This window comes from Puma concolor, chromosome A3 (assembly GCF_028749965.1).
Source record: "Puma concolor isolate L17-30 chromosome A3, mPumCon1.1.hap2, whole genome shotgun sequence".
In the NCBI taxonomy this organism is placed as follows: domain Eukaryota; kingdom Metazoa; phylum Chordata; class Mammalia; order Carnivora; family Felidae; genus Puma; species Puma concolor.
Genome location: NC_141669.1, coordinates 21,690,580 through 21,712,533, shown reverse-complemented (window position 1 = coordinate 21,712,533; position 21,954 = coordinate 21,690,580). Strand labels below are relative to the sequence as shown.

At 46.9% G+C, this 21,954-nt stretch overlaps 1 protein-coding gene across 2 annotated transcripts in view; it reads right to left on the bottom strand.

The window, feature by feature from the left end:
• DPYSL5 (dihydropyrimidinase like 5) overlaps window positions 1-21,954 on the bottom strand; it is a 103,605-nt gene that overhangs the window by 62,031 nt on the left and 19,620 nt on the right. Inside the window, exon 2 of one of the 2 annotated variants that reach the window (XM_086700198.1) lies at window positions 9,026-9,145. The exons of the other annotated variant lie outside the window; for it this stretch is intronic. The gene's annotated coding sequence lies outside the window, so the exon portion shown is untranslated. The remainder of the gene's footprint in view (window positions 1-9,025; window positions 9,146-21,954) is intronic. 2 annotated transcript variants of the gene reach the window in all.

The following is a 21,954-nucleotide window of genomic DNA, read 5'->3' as shown; positions in this document are numbered from 1 at the left end:
CTTCTTCTTGCCATTTCATTTGCCTGCCACCAGATAAGTTGTGGGGAGGCTGTGTCCCAGGATGAAAAGGCTTTAGAACCTGTTGAAGGAATACCTCTTGAAAGGAGGTAAGTCAGCTATCTGGAGATCTTAGCCTGCTCTCCTAGATACACTTGATTAAGCAGTTTGTTTTTGTCAAGATGACCAGTCTGGAGTGCCTGGAATCTCAACACCAAGAAAGTTTACTGTGCTTATTCACAGCGTCAACCACCAGGCTCTCCTGCTGTTAGGAGGGGCTGGCCCTTTGGGGGGGCTGCTGCTGGGGCGGTGCTGGGGAACAACACAGGTGGTGGGAGTGGACCGCAACAGCTGTTTCCCAGGAACATCTGCTCCCCACCAGGTATCATTCCAAGCTCTGGGGAGAAGGGGCCTCTCTCCTAGTGAGGAAGGTACTGGGCACAGAGGCAGCGGTGAGGTGTCAGGCTGGAGAGATGGGAAAATGGGACCGTCACAGCCACAAGCTTATTGCCTGAAGCTGGGAGGAAGCTGAACATTATTTCAGATCTTTTGTCCTAAAACCTGAAAACTGGAGTTTTAATTTAATATGCAACTAGGAAATGAGTTTGTTCTCAGGTGATGGACATAAGCACTCTGGCCAAAGGAAGCCCGGAGAGCCTAAGAGATGCAATCTCCCTCTCTCTCATTACGAAGTCAAGGCCAAGTGTGACCACGAAAGAAGAGACCCACCTTCTCAGTTTGCACTAGAAGAGGGAAGTGGTGGTGGTGGTAGGGGCGGCCGAAAGAAGACACCCCCCCCGCCCCAGCCCTCTGTGCAAATATATAATCCTCACCTTTTTTTTTTTTTTTTTTTTTTAAATTTTTTTTTTCAACGTTTTTATTTATTTTTGGGACAGAGAGAGACAGAGCATGAACGGGGGAGGGGCAGAGCGAGAGGGAGACACAGAATCGGAAACAGGCTCCAGGCTCTGAGCCATCAGCCCAGAGCCTGACGCGGGGCTCGAACTCACGGACCGCGAGATCGTGACCTGGCTGAAGCCGGACGCTTAACCGACTGCGCCACCCAGGCGCCCCAATCCTCACCTTTTAAAGCTACTTTAAAGAGGAAAAGTAGGAATATTTATGCTGGCAAATTGTTTATGTCAGTGTTGTAAATGAGAATATTGACTTGCTTATTAATCTAGAACACATACTTCAGAGTATACACCTGGAGGGTTGGGACTTTGAAGGGTGATGCAATAATAAATTACTGGGGATTCTTGTCCTAGCTTTGATGCTGCCGTCAAAAGCCAAGGGTATCTTCTTCAAGAGAAACGAGAGCAATAGCTCTTGGTAAGCTAACACCCCGTGTCTGGCATTTTCCATGCATTCAACCACGGGGCAACCCTGAGAAGTGGGAACGAGGCAGGAACATTAGCCCCATCTTAAGAGGAGGAAACACAAGTTTTGGAAATTAAAGGCCACACCACTCCAGGAGAAGGATCGGGTTCATAGTCAGGTCTACCTGAGTTTAAAGAAAGGTCATTAGAGTTCGCTCTGGATAGAAGAGTTACAGGCGATTCTTATGTTATTTATAGTTTTCTGTACTTTCAAACTATACACAATAAACTTGGGTTACCTTTCATAACCTGAGAAGTTATGTTGAGAAGCTTTTTTTTTTTTTTAAAGCTAAAAAGAAGCCAGAGGCATCCAATGTGACCCTTCATTCCGGTGGAGGGCTCAGTTCCTTCCGATGCCTCCTTTATGGGAGGAGCGGGTAGAGCTACGACCGACTGTAACACTCAATCCTTTCTCTAGAACCCTTGGGTTGGGTCCCCGACCCAACCTGTCTTTTCATCTTCCTTGTAGAAATCCATGAAGGTTAACCCAGCTCTGAAGGGACTGGATTCCCAGGATACCTTTAGAGGGAACTCATTCTCAGAACGTAGAGGACCCTGTTAATAATGTTAACAGTTAGTGCACACCTCCTGTACACTGGGCCCTCACCAAACCTGTCACACACATGATCTTATCTGATCCTTACAACGCTCTGACGTAGATACCATTATTGCCCCATTACTGCCACAGAGATGGCTGAGGTTTAGAAAGTTAAAGAAACGTCCTCAAGGTCACATAGCTAGCTTGTAACAAAGCAGGGATTGAAAGCCAGACACTTGTCTAGAGCTGTTGTGGACTGAAAGTTTGCGTCCTTCCAAAATTCATACGCTAAAGCCCTAACCTCCAGTGTGGCTGCGTTTGGAGATGAGCCCCTAAGCAACATTTTAAGGCTAAAGGAGGTCATAAGGTGCCGTCCTGATCCCACAAGGTTAGTAGAAGAGACACCAGAGGGCTGAGTCCCCAACCCACCACCCCCATGTGCTTTGCATAAGCGCTGAAAAAAGGCCCTGTAAGAAAGGAGCTGTCCACCAGCGAGGAAGAGAGTTCTCACCAGAAACCTACCACACTGACACCCTCATCTTAGACTTCCAGCCTCAGAACTGTGAGAAAATAAATTTCATTGTATAAGCCCTGCAGTCTGTGGTATTTTGTTGTGGCAGCCTGAGCAGACTAACACAAGAGACGACATCCCCGACCATGCGCCATATGCCAACATGGAGGCCGTGCGACCCAGAGCCTGGATCTCAAGCCGCCTGGTGGAGCCACTTCGGTGGATACTCTGAGCTCCTTCCCCCACCCTCTGGCAGACTTTCGGCTTCAGACTAGGGACTGCTGTCATCAGAACTGCCTGCGGGCCTTCAGCCTTTTGGGGCGACTGAGGCCTCAGAACACTCTAGGGCTGTGCTGTCGTGTTTGGATAATATCATAGCACGGTTCCTTAGTATACTCGCTCCCTGTCCGTGATGCTTTCGGAGACTGTCTTTTTAAAATGAACATTTGTGTGCACTAAAATACTCTAATTGGGGCACCTAGGTGGCTCAGTTGGTTAAGGTCTGACTCTTGGTTTCGGCTCAGGCCAGGATCTCACGGTTCCGTGAGTTCGAGCCCCATGTTGGGCTCCACACTGACGGTGCGGAGCCTGCTTAGGATTCTCTCTCTGCCTCTCTCTTTCTCTCTCAAAATAAATAAACTTTAAAAAAATACTCTAATTTCATTCTCTCTAGTGGGTGAGAGAGACACAAATTGTGTTACAGAGCAACTAAAGTGTAGAGGATATACTTCTTGTCTAAAAACCTGAAAACAAAGTTAACACATATTGGTTTAGGGGCACCTGGGTGGCTCAGTCAGTCGTTTAAACGTCTGACTTCGGCTCAGGTCATGATCTTGAAGTTCATGGGTTCGAGCCCCGCATCGGGCTCTGTGCTGCCAGCTCAGAGCCTGGAGCCTGCTTTGGATTCTGTGTCTCCCTCTCTCTCTGCCCCTCCCTGCTCACGCTCTGTCTCTCTTTCTCTCAAAAATAAATAAACATTAAAAAAAAATTAGCAGGTATTGACTTAAAAATTTTTTTTTTAATGTTTTTATTTATTTTTGAGACAGAGAGAGACAGAGCATGAGCGGGCGAGGGGCAGAGAGAGAGGGAGACTCAGAATCCGAAGCAGGCTCCCGGCCCTGAGCTGGCAGCACAGAGCCCGACGCGGGGCTCGAACTCACGGATCGTGAGATCATGACCCGAGCTGAAGTCGGATGCTCAACCGACTGAGCCACCCAGGCACCCCCACGGGTACTGATTTAAACTGGGTGTCTCTGACCCGTGTACTAGAGAGCAGAGCTATGAGTGAGTGAGCCGGCTGTGTGATGATTGATGGTGAGACTGTCTTGCTACACCAGTATCCTCCCCCCCAATTTTAGATTTCCAAATTGTCTACGTGGCCAAGATGCCTCATCCCACCTAGCCTCCCTCACCATTGACGGTTGACACTCATTATGCTTCTCACCTCCCCCAGTAACCTCATTAGCGCCACCTTCCCACAGATTTCCCTGCTAGTCTTTGCTAAACTAAACGGAAGAAAAGATGTTCTGGCGTCTTTTTCTGCAGCAAGCCTTCTGTCTGTGTACAGACGAGTTCGTGAACATAATGGGGTAAGGGGGTGGGTGAGTGGGGAATATACCTTGGCTCCCTTAGGAGAGTCCCTCAGAAGGGAAAAGCTTTGAGCACAATTGTGCCACGGGCTATGGCGGTCTTTCCCTCTGTTCTGGCGGGGGCAGTATATTCAGAAAACATTCTTATCTATGGTCATGGTCAGTATCAGATTTACTTACTTGTGATGCTTCAAATCACTCGTTTATTCCAAACACAGTTACTGCGTAGACAGAGCCCATGTCTGGGCCACTGGCTTGCCATATAGGCTGTGGACTGAATGTTTGTATCACCCCCAAAATTCATATGTTGAAGTCCCAATCCCAAACATGATAGTATCTGGAGCTGGGGCCTGTGGGAGGGAATTAGGTCATGAGGTTGGGGCCCTCATCAGAAGAGACAGGAGATCTCTCTCTCTCCCCCACCCCTCTCTCTCTCTCTCTCTCTCTCTCTCTCCATCTCCTGCCTGGGCCCCCACCCCGTGCGAGGACACAGAGAGAAAGGTAGTCATCCGCAAGCCGGGAGGAGAGTCCTCACCAGGAAACAAATTGGCCAGCACCTTGATCTTGGACTTCTTAGTCTTCAGAACCGTGGGGAATAATTTGTTGTTGTTTAAGCCACTCAGTCTGTGGTATTTTTTTTTTTTTTTAATTTTTTATTTTTCAACGTTTATTTATTTTTGGGACAGAGAGAGACACAGCATGAACGGGGGAGGGGCAGAGAGAGAGGGAGACACAGAATTGGAAACAGGCTCCAGGCTCTGAGCCATCAGCCCAGAGCCTGACGCGGGGCTCGAACTCATGGACCGCGAGATCGTGACCTGGCTGAAGTCGGAGGCTCAACCGACTGCGCCACCCAGGCGCCCCATGTGGTATTTTTATTATAGCGGCCTAAGCTAAGATACTACATTAGAAATGAACATTATCATCAAATCATCATTAAATGACAACTGTGCCTTAAAATAGATGTCACCTCCTTTAAGGACTTCTGGCGGTATTCCACATTCCCATTTGTCTAACCAACAACTCTGATCACCCAGCTATGTTGTCTATGCAAATGAAAGAATTCAAACCACATGGCTGTCCTCCCAGGCAGAAATGGAAAAATGCCAGATAGTCAAACGGTATTAGAAGGAATAAATCAGAACTATGGAATTCTAGAGCTGCATAGATTCATCAAGTCTACCCTGACTTTCCCTTCAGTCCCCGGACTTTAGCAACAGTGACCTTGAACAGAAGGGAAGCAGTCCAGCACCAACAGGGGGGCCGGTAAACTGCAAATGTGGAGATCTGAGGAATTCTACAACATATCTGGGGAAGCAACGATGCCTTCCACGGCAAGATGGTGGATGTCTTTGATATGCCAAGATTCATCCAACTGTATGCAGCTTGTATTCCCCAATTTCCTAATTCCGTGGCATGGATTCCTCATGCTCCTGAGCCAGTGCTGGGGCAGAGACAAGGTGATGTGCAAGCTGGGGAAACAGCCCTGTCTAACCTGGGAGTGTAGTCTTTCCTGAGAAAGCCTCTTTATGTTTAAAACAGTGACAATAATTGCTATTTGCTACCTAATAACTGTCTTGTTGGATAAAGGAAAATTTCCTGCACCGCCCACCCTTCTGCCCTGCTTAGTGCTGTAAGCTGTTCCAGTGCAGAACTGCACAGCGGGGGGATCCTGCCGGGTGGACAGTCAAGGTTATGGCAGCTGCTGCTTCTCGCTCATGAAATGCACACAAGCCCATGCTCCTAAAAGGCGCACAGGGTTAGCCCTGCCAAGGAAATGCCAACCCCAACACTGTGTCTTGAAATTGCCTGTGTCTGTCATCACCTTTCCCAGCTCCCCTGTGCCTGCAGGGAGGTGCGAGACAAGGAGAGTCTGCAAGGTCTGTCCTGCACAGCTGCCTCCTGCCAGCAGCTCAGCTGGAGGATGCCGGGGGACTCTGGGGCTCGACAAAGACACATGGGGCCAGAAGGGTGCCAAGGGGATCCTTCTTGCATAAAGACCTTAAAACTAACTTGTTAAAGGGGTGCCTGGGTGGCTCAGTCCCTTAAGTGTCCAACTCTTAATTTTGGCTCAGGTCATGTTCTCTTGGCTTTTTTTTTTTTTTTTTAAGTTTATTTATTCATGTTGAAAGAGGGACAGAGAGAGAGGGGGACAGAGAGAGAGTCCCAAGCAGGCTTTGCGCTGTCAGCACAGAGCCCGACGCGGGGCTCCATCTCACAAACCTCGAGATCATGACCTGAGTCGACATCAACAGCCGGACGCTTAACCAACCAAGCCATCCAGGTGCCCCATATGTATTTTCTTTTTAATAGGCCTTGGTTTAAGACTCACATGTCCTCTTTTGGTCAAATCCAAAGAAGAATGTGCGATTTTACAGACGCTCAGTCACTGTGATATGAAGGGATGTGCAAAGCAAGAGCTACACATCCACCTTGTGACATGAAGGACCTACTCAGCCAACCCTAATGGTGAATGGAGTGCTAACTGGAGGGGAAGGAGAAGCCAGTTCTGGTCACTGGGACTACACTGAATGATGTGGCTTTTCCTTTGCTCCAAGCAGCTAACATTTGCCAAAGGATCAAAAGGCAATACGTGGCAGTGGTTAGAAGACAAAAAAAAAAAAAAAATACACAGCTGCTTTTCTTCTTCTGATCAGCATATAGGAAAGAGAAACAGAGCAGGGGGAAAGCCGACCCTAAAGGGGGGTTGGGGACAGGTGTGCGGGGGCGGGGCATTGCCCTTATAGCATTCTGGGATGGTACTGGAAGGGGATTCTCTTTGAGATGATAAATGAGAACAAATGAAAGATTCAACAGAACACAAAAGCCACAAAGGGAAGTTTAAGGTGAGTGGGAAACAGCCAAGGCTGTAAGTTAAATACATTTAAGTGTTCAGTAAACTGCCTTTCTAAATAATACAGCACTAAATAATTCTTAACTAATATGAAAGCCGTATAATTTTATCATTCTTAATTGGCTTTATTGACTCTTGAGTAGATTTAAAACAGTAGTTCTAACATACGTGTCAGGTATAAAGAAAAGTGACAAACACCTGTGAATTCACCATTGTCACTACTGTTGAAGTCCCCACACCTCTTTTGTCCCACCCACCCCCACCCTCAGACATAACCACTTCCCCAGTTAATTTGTATGGACTAATGATAAATAACAATTAGGTGACAAGGAAAAATAAAAAAGACAAGATCACAGCTGTTCCCACCCCATGACCTCCTCTCCCCAACATCTCAGGATCACACTTCACCTGCCTTATGACGACTGACTTCTTCATCACTTAGTACCGTGCTTTCTAAGGTAAGCAGGAATCTGGAACCTATTCCATGCTAATAATGAGGATGTGAGTGCGTTTTAACATCTAAACGCCCACTGACCATTCCACTAGCATGTTCCACAGGCACATGCACTCAACCTTCCCAAAACCAGCTGCATCATTCCCAATGGCCCACCCAGAAATCTGAGACTCTTCCTGAATTCCTCTCCCAACTAGGCCACTGTCAGCATCAAGGGCTGGTCTGAGTGGTGGGCCTGGTTTGGGTCACCTAGGAGTTTCGTGCAAAATGTCTTGAGGGATTCTGGAGGCGGAACCCAGCAATGGGGAAGGAGAACTGGGTAAAAGGAAGGTAAAAGGGGGATCTGGGGCTTAGGCATCCCCAGGGACTGGGGGGGGGGGACCTGGAGGCAGGAAGAAGGGCCAGTCAGGCTGAAGGGTAGCACACGGAGGGCAGAGGCTGGACAGGCTGTGGCCGATGTTATGCCCACCCCGAGTCACGCTGGACCCTTCAACCAGTAGCCGTCAGCCATAAGAGTCCAGCACCCGGGCCACACTGGGAGGGCAGGCAGGCAAAGAGGACCCATCTGTCCATAAGATGGGTGAGAGTGTGGTGAACAAAGGCTTCTTCTTAAGAAGGGTTAAAAACAAACACACAAGCAAACAAACAAAGACAAAGGAGCTGCTATAGTGAAGCCCAAGAGGTGGGCCTGGCTTCTGGGGAAGGTGTACGCGGACCCACTTGGGGGGAGTCCTTAGGCTAAGATCGAGCAAGAAGTCTTAATCCCGTCGCTTCATCCGACCTGGCCTGGCGCAGCGTGGCCACGCGCATTAGGGCACGGAGGGCAAAAGTGAAATTCCAAAGGATTAGCCCAAGAGGGTGGTAAGCAATGGAGCCGCAGACCGCCTGTTCCAGGTTAGCTGTGTGAGAAACCGGGCAGTTGTGGGAAGGGGAAGCTGAGTGCTTGCGAGCGGGCATGGCGCCGCGACAGAACAGGCTGGCCGTGGGGCACCAGGTGCACGCGGCCCATGCCCTTGCTCCTTTCAAGTGCTCGCCTGCTCACTGAGGTCAGGGGGCTTTCGTTTGAGGCTGGGGGAGACCGAGTACCAGCAAATACCAGTAAATATGAGTCAATCCCCACCCGTGAGCCCAGCTAGCTGCTCCAGGGCCCCGGACGAAGGTCAGGGAGGTGTAAACACGCTGGAGACAAGGGTCCCAACCTCCGGACTGAGGCTTCAGCCAGAAAACACCAGGCTCTTGTGACTGCTAGCCACTATCGCCAGCATAGCCCTTCCCCAGGCGGGCCTTCTGGCAGATTCCTCAGCCCTGCTGTGCTTTCCAGGCTCTCACCAGCTGTCTCCAGGCCCCAGAAATAATTCCATCAGCTCTCTTGGAAGGAGACCAGCTGCCGCTCAAGGGCCTCCAGAGTGGCTGCTTCCTAGAACGCCAGCCAAAGGATGGAGAGGCCAGTGGCCACTGCCAGAAAGGGGGGTGGGGAACGACTCTTCTCTGAGACCCCCATTCTCAGGTGGGGGGTGTAAAAGCAGGAGAAAAGAATGCGTTTTCCTAACTAAAAGTATCCCAGGGGCACCTGGCTGACTCAGTCAGTGGAGCACGCAACTCTTGGTCTCAGGGTGCTGAGTTCGAGCCCCACACTGGGTGTACAGATTACTTAGAAATAAAATCTTAAAACATAAAATCAAATCAAAGAAAAGTTGGGGCACCTGAGTGGCTCAGTGGGTTAAGCATCCAACTCTTGATCTCAGCTCAGGTCTTGATCTCAGGGTCGCCAGTTCACGCCCCACCTTGGGCTCCACGCTGGGTATGAAGCCTACTTCAAAAAACTAAAATAAAAAAAAAATAATAGTAAAATAAAATAAAATAAAATAAAATAAAATAAAATAAAATAAAATAAAATAAAAAGTGTCCCAAACCTGGGCTACCTGATAAACTCTAGATTTGGGATAGATACTAAGTGAAAATACACAAAAATTCTAACTTTTCTTACTTATTTATTTATTTATCCCTTTTAAACTAAAACTTGATATGAACTACCGCCATATATAACATCTCCCCAACAACAATTGAAGGAAAGAGCAAGAGACAAAATAGTAAATACAGTGTAAGTCCTTAAGAACTTTCAAAACCAGGCAAAAGTGAGCTACAGTGTTTAGGCATAAAGTTGAAGAAAGAAGAGAAACCAAAGAAAGGATTATTATAAAAGTCAGGGTGGGTGGTTATCTCTGGAGGGTAGGGAGGGGCTGTGTTTGGGCAGAGGCACCTGGTGGGGAAAGCTTCTGGAGAGCTGCAAATGTTCTAGTCTTTCAGTTGAAAAAGGGTGGGAGTTACACAGGTGTTTGCTTTAAATGACTCTTTAAATTAGACATTTTCTGCGCTCTTCTGTATGTATCTCATAAAACTCTTAAAAATTAAAAAAAAAAAAGAACTCCATGTCAATATACGGAATGATATGCAATGTGTTACTACAATTATGTAAAAATATCACACACACAAAACAGACCAGGTGAGGGGTGCCTGGGTGACTCAGTCGGTTAAGTGTCTGACTTTGGCTCAGGTCATGATCTCGCGGTTTGTGAGTTCAAGCCCCGCGTCAGGCTCTGTGCTGACAGCTCAGAGTCTGGAGCCTGCTTCAGGTTCTGTGTCTCCCTCTCTCTCTCTGCCCCTCCCCCACTCACACTCTGTCTCTCTCTCTCTCTCTCAAAAATAAACATTAAAAAAATAATTTAAAAAAACAACAGACAAGGTGAGAATAAATAACAAGGTTTGTGTTTATGAGATTATAGGTGATCTTACTCCTCTAATTTTTCAAACTTCCTGTATAATATTACATAGATTTTATAATGAAAAATAATAATGGTAACTTAAAACTACATAAATTGTTTTATACTGTTAGGAAAAAAATTGAAATAAGGTGCAAAAAATGTTTCCTTTTCTTTTCAGGAAATCTTGCCATCATCTTGCCACCTCCAGGAAAATTTCCTAAAAGGACTGGGCTTTAGGACAAACCAATCTCCTTCCTTACTTTGACTCCAACAGATTTTAGAACGACACAGACTTTTTTCTCTGTGATGTGGGACGCCTTCAAAGAGGTACCGCGCATTTCATCTTGTGCCGCAGATGTGTTTCCAGCTCTCGCCCCCAAATGAAGTGCTTTCACCTGCCATTGACTTTTCACCAATAACGCTTCCGCCCAGGCAATGACATCCTCCTTCCTGCGCCTGTGGCTGCCAGCTGCCTTCTTACGGACCTGATTCACCTCCATCACTAATGTGAAGAGGTACTTTTTCCTTAACCCAGAATCCCTGGAGCCTGAAGAGCAAATCTCCCCAGTGCTTGTAGCAATGCATGGCTAAGGGAGCCCAACCTTGGAGAGATGGGCAGAAGGCGGGGAACCACTGTGAGCTCCATCATCTCCCATGGGAGGCAAATTCTCATGGGTGATGCCCCCAGGCTTGTGTGGGAAGCACCATGCCTGCCTGGAGTGGCGGGCCGGGCGGGCAGTCCCAGGAGGCTTGAAGGCAGGCCTGGGGTGAATATAATCAGCTTCCCTCAACTGGGGCAGTGAGGCCACTAGCCTGTGTCTGCATTTCAGTGGCCTGTTTTACAGCAGCCAACAGGAGCAAGTGGGGAAGCAAAGGGTGCGAGGGGGCAGGAAGAGGAAATGGAGGGGGGAATGGGTAGAGCAGTGCCAGGAGCCCTGAACTTGCCTTTGCGCCTCTAGCCACGTGACTAACGGCTCCACACCCATCTTCTCAGCTGTGAAGTGGATGTCAGCACCATCAGCCCATCGTTACCACTGAGCTCTTTGTGTCAGGCTCCCACATAATTTCATAGAAATCTTACAACCGCCTGTGAGGTGGTTAGGCATTATTATCCCCATTTTATAGCTGAGGAGGGTGTGGGTTGGAATTCATCCGTACTAGACTGGAGCTCCTTGAGAGCAGAGCCCAGGCATCACTTTATCCTTCTAAGGGCTCGGCATGCAGAGGCGCTCATTAAATGCTAGCTGAAGGAAGCGAGGGTTGGCAGAGAGAGCGGGGTAGAAGCAGTCTGTGTGCACAAAGGGTTAGTCACAGTAAGGGGCTGTTAGCAACAGGAAGGAAGGCTTCTCCAAAGAAGAGTTCCATGCTGGTTGTGAGGGCGTTTGGTACAAAGCTTAGGGCAGAGGAACAAAGCTGGCGTTGGCCGGGCTGAAAAAAAGACAGGAGGCAGAATAAGCAGGTATGGGCTCGGCACAGCCAGCAGACGAACTGCCTTGGGGCCGAGAGGCCGGACTGGGCTGAGCAAGCAGCTTGGGGAGCCAGGGTAGGAGGTCAAGGAGCACAGAGCAAGAGGCCCAGCCTTCAGAATGAGACCCATGTGGCCCAGGATGACTTGGAGCACGGAGAGCAGGATCCTGAGTCTGGTCAGGGGATGAGCACGTGGTTTGGGGGCTGATGTCCCCACTTGTTTGCCTGGCACAGGTTGAGTGGAGGCTGAGAGAACGGGGACTATGGTAATCCGGGCATGAGGATATTGTGGGCTAAACTGGTGGTGCCTATGGAATAGAAAAGGAGCAGGGCCGAGAAAGGACTGAATGCTGGTGGGTTCTCTGGAGGAAAGGGAGAACAGACTGGGGAAGACAGTAAGAATGGAAGCACGGGCGAACAGAGCAGAGCAGAGCAGAGAGCTGGTGTGGACAGATGGAGACCAGCTGTCGGGGCATGCCAGTGCTTTATGGACGCCCAGGAAAGAAAGCCGATTTCAGCTTCCCTCTCTAGGAACCCTTTAGATCAGTCAGAAGATGGCAACTGACCCAATCAAGGTAAGGAGATGGCAGGAGCAGGAAACCAACACCTACTAAATGCTACTCAGTGTGCTAAGGCTCTTAACACATGGCATTTAATGGAAACAACCTCACAATTGCTCTTGGAGATGAGGGGCTGTCTCCACTTGACAGCCAGTGACTGGAGGTAATGACTAGTCAAGGTCACACAGCCTCATGGAAAGGAAAAGGAGTAGAGGTAATTGGAAACACCAAATAATACAAGGATCAAAGGTCTGGACTGCGCTAATGGGCTAACCTTCTGATTCACTCGTGCGTTGAACACTTAGGAGACACTTGAGACAAAACACTCTACTCAGGCATTGCCAGTTCTACCTACTAAATCTGTTCCTTATCCATCCTCTCTCTCTTTTTTAAGTTTATTTATTTATTTTGAGAGTGAGAGTGTGAGCGAGAGAGGGGCAGAGAGAGGATCCCAAGCAAGGCTCCGCAACGACAGCAGAGCCTGACGTGGGGCTCGAGCCCGCGAGCTCACGACCTGAGCAGAAATCAAGTCAGCCGCTTAACCGACTGAGCCACCCAGGCGCCCCACTTACGTTTTCTTTTTTCTCCGAACCAACTGCCTCGGTTCGGGCCCTATCATCTACCTGCATTAAGATGATATCACTATGACCTGGATACTTCTAACTGGTCTCCCGGCCTCCGCCCTGTCAGCATACTGAGCTTGTAAGTTGCCAATAGGATCACAGAGACACTCGTAGCACCTACGTGGTACTATGCTAAGTGCCAAATACTGCACCAACCCCCGACGAGCTCCCAAGTTTGGAGTGCAAAGAAAGGCATGAACAAAAAGTTCAATATGAGTTAAGAGAAGGGCTGTGTCAGTACCAGGAAGGGGGGTGGGGCGGGAGAAGCACTTCACCCTGAGTGGGATAGAGGACTGCTCCTCAGAGGAAGTGCCTTGGACGTCAGTCTTGACGGCTGCTTAGGAGTGCACCATGGGGGGCTGGGGGAGCCAAACCTGAGCATTCCAGACAGAAGCAGGGCGGTGTGACCTAGCTGGGTGCCTTCAGGATGGCTGGTGTATTTGAGGAGCCCCAGGAGCCCCAGCCATTCAATGCCTGGTGGGACACACTCAGAGTGTGGACTCTAAGGCTTGCTGGGAGGGCAAGCAAAGAAGGGACATGATTAGATTTGCATTTTACATAAAAATTCAAAGGACAGAGTATTAGAAGGACACACAGAAAGATATGTTTATAAATTTTGGATGGGTTAAGGTTTTTTAAGCATAATCCAAAGCCAGAAACCAGAAAAGAAGAGATTGATGCAGGTGTGACTATAGAACAACAACAAACTGTAATACAGCAGAAGATGCCACAAAATACTTTTAATAAAGACAAAAACTGGGGCACGTGAGTGGCTCAGTAGGTTAAGCGTCCGACTTCAGCTCAGGGCATGATCTCACAGCTTGTGAGTTCGAGCCCCGCATCGGGCTCTGTGCTGACAGCTCGGAGCCTGGAGCCTGCTTCGGATTCTGTGTCTCCCTCGCTCACTGCCCCACCCCTGCTTGTGCTCTGTCACTCTCTCTCAAAAATAAATAAAAAGATTTAAAAAAAAGAAAAAGACAAAAACTGGTTAAGACATGTTTGCATGGTTTAAGAGAAAGATAAGTACTCCAGTAGAAAAAATAGGCACAGGAGGGGTGTTTAGGTGGCTCAGTCAGTTAAGCATTCGACTCTTGATTTCGGCTCAGGTCATGATCTCAGTTCGTGGGTTCGAGCCCCGCATCAGGAACTGCACTGACAGCGCGGGACCTGCTTGGATTCTCTCTTTCTCCCGATCTCTCTCTGCCCCTCCCCACCTCATATGCTCTCTCACTCAAAAAAATAAACTTAAAAAAAAAAGAAAGAAAAAGTAAGCAAAAAATATAAACAGGAAATCCGTGGGGATGGGGAGGGCGTAAATAGCTCATAAGCAAATGAAAAGACGTTTCTCTTATTAAGAATCCAAGAAATGTGAGTGAAAACAAGAAAATTACATTTTTCACCTGTCGTAATGGCACAGAAAAAAGAGAATAATGCCCACGGGGAGAGGAGCAAGCACTCTCATACGCTGTTCATAGGAGTTCAAACTGATACAACCTTACCAGAAGGAAATCTAAAAATCTACATGAAAACTTAAAATGGGTGTTTCACATCTAAGAATTTCTTCTAGGAAATAATCGGACCATTGCACAAAAATGGATTATGAGGGTGTTTCGTTATCATAACATTATATATAATTATATAATTATTCTGCTGTTATGACAGCTAATGATTTGAGAACAAGGTTAGGGTGTGTCAGTGTAAGGATTGTTTCAATAAATAATGGTACATTCACACACTAGACGGCAATGCAGCCATTGAAAAGGATCACGTAGATCTTTTTTTTTTTTTAATTTTTTTTTTCAACGTTTATTTATTTTTGGGACAGAGAGAGACAGAGCATGAACGGGGGAGGGGCAGAGAGAGAGGGAGACACAGAATCGGAAACAGGCTCCAGGCTCCGAGCCATCAGCCCAGAGCCCGACGCGGGGCTCGAACTCACAGACCGCGAGATCGTGACCTGGCCGAAGTCGGACGCTTAACCGACTGCGCCACCAGGCGCCCCATGGATCACGTAGATCTTTAAGTACTGACATGGGATGTTATATACGATACAGTACTGGGTGGAGAAAACAGATTACAGAACCAGACCCCATGGTATGTGCCTCTAGTTTTGTGTATATAGGTGAGATCTCATATATATTTGAATATATATGAATATGACCTCTCACTTATACATAAACTTCACTTACATACATATGTGAAAACTCACATATATAAACAAGCTTTCTGCATAAAACACTGGAAAGGTTATTCACTAAACTAGTGACTGCAGTTGTCTCAGAGAAAGGGACTGCAGCAGGACTCAATCTCTCTGCACTACTTGATTGTGAAAATGTCTGTATCATAAACGAGCTGTGGAATCGACAACAGCCCCGGTCAAGGGGGCAGTAGTACAGAATATACTAGAGTGGGCTCTGAGGAAGTCTGTGCCAGGACGGGCAATTCACTAGCAAGTTAACGTCTCTCGTACATTTATTCAACCACCATTAATAGGTACGTCTAACGGCCTATTGGATCCTTCTAATTTAACGTCTCAGTGGGCCTTCCAACGGATCCCATCTAAAACTGAGCTCGTTACGCTCGGTCTCCACTCGGCTCCTCTTCCAGTGTCTCCCATCCCAGGGAGACACCCCAGCTCCCACCGCAGGACTGAGCCGGCAGCAAGGGCGAGGAGAGCAAGTGATAGCTCCACAGGCCATAGCACGCAGCCCCCTTCCTCCTTTTTGTTCACTGGCGCCCCAGACGAGGCAGTGTCTTCTCAGATGGCTGCTTAAAGGAGCAGAACACCCTCTCAATCCCGGCCCATCTGGCTGCTGCCTTCCACAAATGAATGGGTGGAGACAGGGACCAACTGACTGACTGGGTTCAAAGGGCTTTTCCTGGTGGTCGAGTCTGAAAATGTGGAGATGCCTTCATTTACTTAAACAAAAAGAGGTAATGAGCCTTCAGAGGCAGGGAGCACCTGCTGAGTAACTCAACAGAAGGGATGAAGTCTCCATCTTGAAACAAGTAAATGGGAGCACATGGTTGTCCTCCCACCTAATTCATCCTGAATGCTGGCATTTCCTTGTTTTCTGGTTCACCTGCTTCTGCCAGAAGAGAGGTGGGGTTGGAACTGATGACAGATACCCAATTACTTGTATAAATACTTACAGTTTATTCCCTTCTACTCTTCGGAAGAACTGGCCAGATTCCCTTGGTTCCCAGTCTCTGCCAGCCTCCTCCCCACCCCCAGCCCAGGCCAAGGACCTATTCCTGAAGGCAAATCTAAAGACTGGATGGCTCAATCGGTTAAGCGTCTGACTTTGGCTCAGGTCATGATCTCATGGCGCATGGGTTTGAGCCCTGTGTCGGGCTCTGTGCTGGCAGCTCAGAGCCTGGAGCCTGCTTTGGATTCTGTGTCTCCCTCTCTCTCTGCCCCTCCCTTGCTTATGCTCTATCTCTCTCAAAAACAAACATTAAAAATCTGTTTTAAAAATAAAAACTGGATCCAGAGGCAAGGGAAACAAAAGCAAAAATGAACTACTGGAACCTCATCAAAATAAAAAGCTTCTGCACAGCAAAGGAAACAATCAGCAAAACTAAAAGGCAACCGACGGAATGGGAGAAGGTATTTGCAAATGACATATCAGATAAAGGGTTAGTATCCAAAATCTACAAAGAACTTATCAAACTCAACACCCGAAAAACAATCCAGTTTAGAAATGGGCAAAGAAGACATCCAGATGGCCAACCGACACATGAAAAAAATGCTCAACATCAGGGAAATACAAGTCAAAACCACAACGAGATACCACCTCACGCCTGTCAGAATGGCTAATAACATTAACAACTCAGGCAACAACAGATGTTGGCGACGATGCGGAGAAAGAGGATCTCTTTTGCATTGTTGGTGGCAACGCAAGCTGGCGCAGCCACTCCAGAAAACAGTATGGAGGTTCCTCAAAAAATTGAAAATCGAACTACCCTATGACCCAGGAACTGCACTACTAGGTATTTATCCAAGGGATACAGGTATGCTATTTCGAAGGGGCACATGTACCCCGATGTTTATAGCAGCACTATCGACGATAGCCAAAGTATGGAAACAGCCCAAATGTCCATTGATGGATGAATGGATAAAGAAGGTGTGGTAGATATATATATATATATATATATATATATATATATAATATATACATACATACAATGGAGTATTACTTGGCAATCAAAAAGAATGAAATCTTGTCATTTGCAACTATGTGGATGGAACTAGAGGGTATTATGCTATGCAAAATTAGTCAGAGAAAGACAAATATCGTATGACTTCACTCATCTGAGGACTTTAAGGCACAGGACAGATGAACACAAGGGAAGGGAAGCAAAAATAATATAAAAACAGGGAGGGGACAAAACAGAAGAGACTCTTAAATATGGAGAACGAAGAGAGGGTTACTGGAGGGGTGGTGGGAGGGGGAATGGGTTAAATGGGTAAGGGGCATTAAAGAACCTACCCCTGAAATCACTGTTGCACTATAAGCTAACTTGGATGTAAACTGAATAAATAAAATAATAATAATAATAATAATAATAATAAAATAAAAAAATAAAGACTGGAGTCCAACATGCTCAAGATTAGGACACCTGGTGCTTGCTTGACAAGCCTTGACTGAGCATCAACTTTTGTATATATAAGTGAGATTTTGTATACATAAGTGTCCTGCTGAGGACTGGACCCCAGACTGCACATTAGGTACCTGATTCCCTGTTTGGTAAATGACCTTCTATCTCATGGCCAATAGGCTGGCACACGCTTCCTGTTTGTTGCCTGTCACCTTCTCCAGGGAATGGAAGCCTGCCCATCCACATCTGAGGCCTCTCCACCTGCTAACATGCTCTCCTGACACCAACGCTCTCCTGGTGACACGACCTGGAGTGTGGACTCCTGTCCCTATGACTCAGGTATGTGAGTATATCCAAACCCTTTGAAATGCATACTGTAAGAGACTGTCTACCATATGTAAATTGCACCCCAACAAAGCTGACTGAAAAACAAACGAAAGGGGTAACTGGATGGCTTAGTCGGTACAGCATGCAACTCTCGATCTTGGGAAGTGAGTTCAAGCCCCACACTGGGCATAGAGCTGACTTAAAACCAAAACCAAAACCAAAACCAAAACCAAAACACATTTAACAGAGAATTGCTAAAGGGGGATCAGAAAAAAACAAGATAGAACTTAATAGGAATTACATTTAGTGCTAAGCTTCCTGGCAGTCCAAGCAGAAGTGGAAATGGTTTGGGAAGGAAAAACTTTCTATTACTGGATAAAAGGGAGGCCCTGATTTACCCACCAGGAAGAGCCTTTTGAATCCCAAATAATTCATTGCTCCCCTCCAACCAACTGAACATTTAAGAGAATGCTTTAGAGAAAGCAGATCTGCTCTCTATGTAGATAATTCTAGAAGGGATTTATTGGATTCCTCTCTAAGGAAAGTAAGAAACATGACGGATATATTTAACTGCAATTTTGCAGAAGGTGCAGAAATATTTTTCCAAGCCGTTTTTAATATAGAGCAAACATCAATAAAAGGCTGAAGAAATACCACTAAATTTTTACTTAGAGATGACATTTCTGTGTTCAAGTGTTAAAGAGTCCAAAGGTGTTAAAGTAAAAGAGTCCAATTATCGGCTTTTATCTGGTGCTCCAACCTATGTTATAAAGAGAATGCAAACATGTCCTTTCCATACTTTAACTGGTAATGGTAAGGAAGGTGTCTAAATAGTACTCCTCTAGGGGTGCCTTTCTGGCTCAACCAGAAAAGCAGGTGACTCTTGATCTCACGGCTGTGAGTTTGAGCCCCACGTTGGGTATAGAGATTACTTAAAATTGGGGCGCCTGGGTGGCGCAGTCGGTTAAGCGTCCGACTTCAGCCAGGTCACGATCTCGCGGTCCGTGAGTTCGAGCCCCGCGTCGGGCTCTGGGCTGACGGCTCGGAGCCTGGAGCCTGTTTCCGATTCTGTGTCTCCCTCTCTCTCTGCCCCTCCCCCGTTCATGCTCTGTCTCTCTCTGTCCCAAAAATAAATAAACGTTGAAAAAAAAAATTAAAAAAAAAATAAAATTAAATCTTTTTTTTTAATGTTTTTATTTATTTATTTATTTATTTATTTATTTATTTATTTATTTACTTTTCAACGTTTTTTTATTTATTTTTGGGACAGAGAGAGACAGAGCATGAACGGGGGAGGGGCAGAGACAGAGGGAGACACAGAATCGGAAACAGGCTCCAGGCTCCGAGCCGTCAGCCCAGAGCCCGACGCGGGGCTCGAACTCACGGACCGCGAGATCGTGACCTGGCTGAAGTCGGACGCCTAACCTACGGCGCCACCCAGGCGCCCCTATTTATTTTTGAAACAGAGAGAGACAGAGCATGAGTGGGGGAGGGACAGAGAGAGAGGGAGATACAGAATCTGAAGCAGGCTCCAGGCTCTGAGCTGTCAGCACAGAGCCCGATTCGGGGCTCAAACTCAAGAGTGTGAGATCATGACCTGAGCTGAAGTCGGACGCTTAACCGACTGAGCCACCTAGACGCCCCCAAAATTAAATCTTTAAAAAAATATTGCCCCTCTAGTGGGGCCACTACAACCCCAGCCGTCACCTAAGCCAAATTCGTGGTCCTTTATTTTCTCTCCCCTCAGCCTAGTGTTTCACAATTGAGGAAAGTGTGCACAGATGGCTTTAGAAGGTATACATATTTGGACATAAAATGGTGTTGAATCATGAGCTCTCTTTCTTCAAAATTCTATTTATTTAGAGGCACCTGGGTGGCTCAGTCGGTTAAGCGTCCGACTTCGGCTCAGGTCATGATCTCGCAGTGTGTGAGCTCGAGCCCAGTGTCGAGCTCGTGCTGACCGCTCAGAGCCTGGAGCCTGTTTCCGATTCTGTGTCTCCCTCTCTCTCTGCCCCTCCCCGACTTGTGCTCTGTCTCTCTCTATCAAAAATAAACATAAAAAAATTTTTTTAAATTCTATTTATTTATTTATTTATTTTTATTAAAAAAATTTTTTTTGAAGTTTATTTATTTTGAGAGAGAGAGAGAGAGAGCATGAGCATGGGAGGGGTAGAGATAGAAGGAGAGAGAGGATCTCAATCAGGCTCCACACTGTCAGCGCCCTGAGATCATAACCTGAGCCGAAATCAAGAGACGCTTAACTGACTGAGTACCCAGGTGCCCCCTATTAGAATTCATAATGCGTTTATTTTGAAATGGAAAATAATGGAATTGAGAAGAGTCAACAAAATTATGAAAAGGAATACTATGGGGTAGGTGACGGACTGTCCTAGGAATATTAACAGATGCTATAAGAAATTACTGTCATTAAAACTGTATGGTGTCAGCATATGATTAGACAAAAGATGAAAGGAGAAGAAGAAGGTGCCTGGTAACAGATTTCAATTAAATTTAACAAAAGTGGTATTTCAATTCGGAGGAGATAAATGATTTACTTAATAGATGGGGCCGGCATTTCTGGCTCTTTGTCTGGAAGAAAATTAAGTCGGCTCCCTACCTATAGCCCAATGTGTAATCCATCTGGAATTTATTTAAATGTAAAACATAAAGCAATAAGAGTATTAAAAGCAAGCCCAGGAAACTACTTGTATAATTGAGGAGTGGGGGAGCCCTTTTAACTCAGTCTGGAAACCCAGAAGCCATAAAAGAAAAGTCCCATTTCTGACTTTATATGAGTTTAAAAAATTGGTAAAGTAAATGATATCATAGAAACAAAAAAAAGCCGGGGGTGCCTGGGTGGCTCAGTCAGTTAAGCATCCGACTTGGGCTCAGGTCATGATCTCAAGGTTCATGGGTTCGAGCCCCACATCGGGCTCTGTGCTGACAGCTCAGTGCCTGGAGCCTGCTTCGGATTCTGTCTCCCACTCTGCCCACCCTCCCCCGCCCCCAGCTTGCATTCTGTCTCTCTCTCTCAAAAACAAATAAACATTAAAAAGAAGAAATAGAAAAATATCCTGAAAAAACATATGCAGTGCATATGACAGCTATGAGGCCTTACAAACCGATAGGAAAAATACAACCAAGAGAAAGATGGGCTCATCCATAAGTGTGACACAGAAGAGCAAACTGAAATAACCAACAACATATGAAAAGATGTCCAATCTCTCTAGCAATCAAGAAGATGCAAATGAAAGTCACAGTGAGGTGTCATTCCACATCCATCAGACTGGCAACAATTCTAGGGTGATACCTGACCTTGACAGGACTTGGGGGAGGGAGTGGGTTGGGGGTAGTTGTGAGGGTGCCGCTGCTGCTGAAAATATGGATGATCGCGAGCTTTTAGAGAACAGTCTGAAAAGCCCTCTATTAAAATTTGAAAAGCTCTGTGACTTGGCAAGCCCACTCCCAGGTCTCTATCCATAGAAACAGAAGCAAGAGAACATAAGGAGATGGAAGGTAAGGGAGGCCCATTGCAGCAACGTGGGGAGGACAATAAGCCAACAAAAACCTGTAAACAAACTGAATGCCCATCAATGGGGAACAGTACTATCTAAAGGAAAACTGTTTGGGGCGCCTGGGTGGCTCAGTCGGTTAAGCAGCCGACTCTTAAGACTCACATCATGATCTCACAGTATGTGAGTTCGAGCCCCATGTTGGGCTCCAAGGTCACAGCTCAGAGCCTGCTCGGGTTTCTCTCTGCCCCTCACTCTCTCGCTCTCTCTCAAAATAAACACATAAACATTAAAAAAAATAAAGGAGTAGTGTTCCTCTAGCCACTTCTGATGCTAAGCACCAGGCGTTAGTGTAAACCCCCCAGGCTGAGGGCTCACTCCCAAAAGACTGACCCCACTGCAGACGCCAGCCACCTGGCCCAGGTTGTCGCCTCTACCCCTGACGACCTGACTACAAATCAGGGGTTCCCATGAACCCCTCCTCAAGTTTGATAATTTGCTAGAACGGCTCACAAAGAAACGCTTTATTTACTATTACAAGTCAGGATCGTCCACGTGGAAGAGACACAGGAAGACCCATGGAACAGGGCAAGACACGCGGAAGAGGGGCCACGTAAGGGCAAGAGACGTGAAGCTGCCGCACCTTCACCCTCCCCGCACCTTGAGGTGTTCACTGACCTGGAAGCCTCTCCCAACGCCTCTCTCCGGGGGTTTTTCTGGTGGTTCCATTACCAAGACAAGAGTGATTCGATCATTGGCCATGGGTGATTTACTCAATC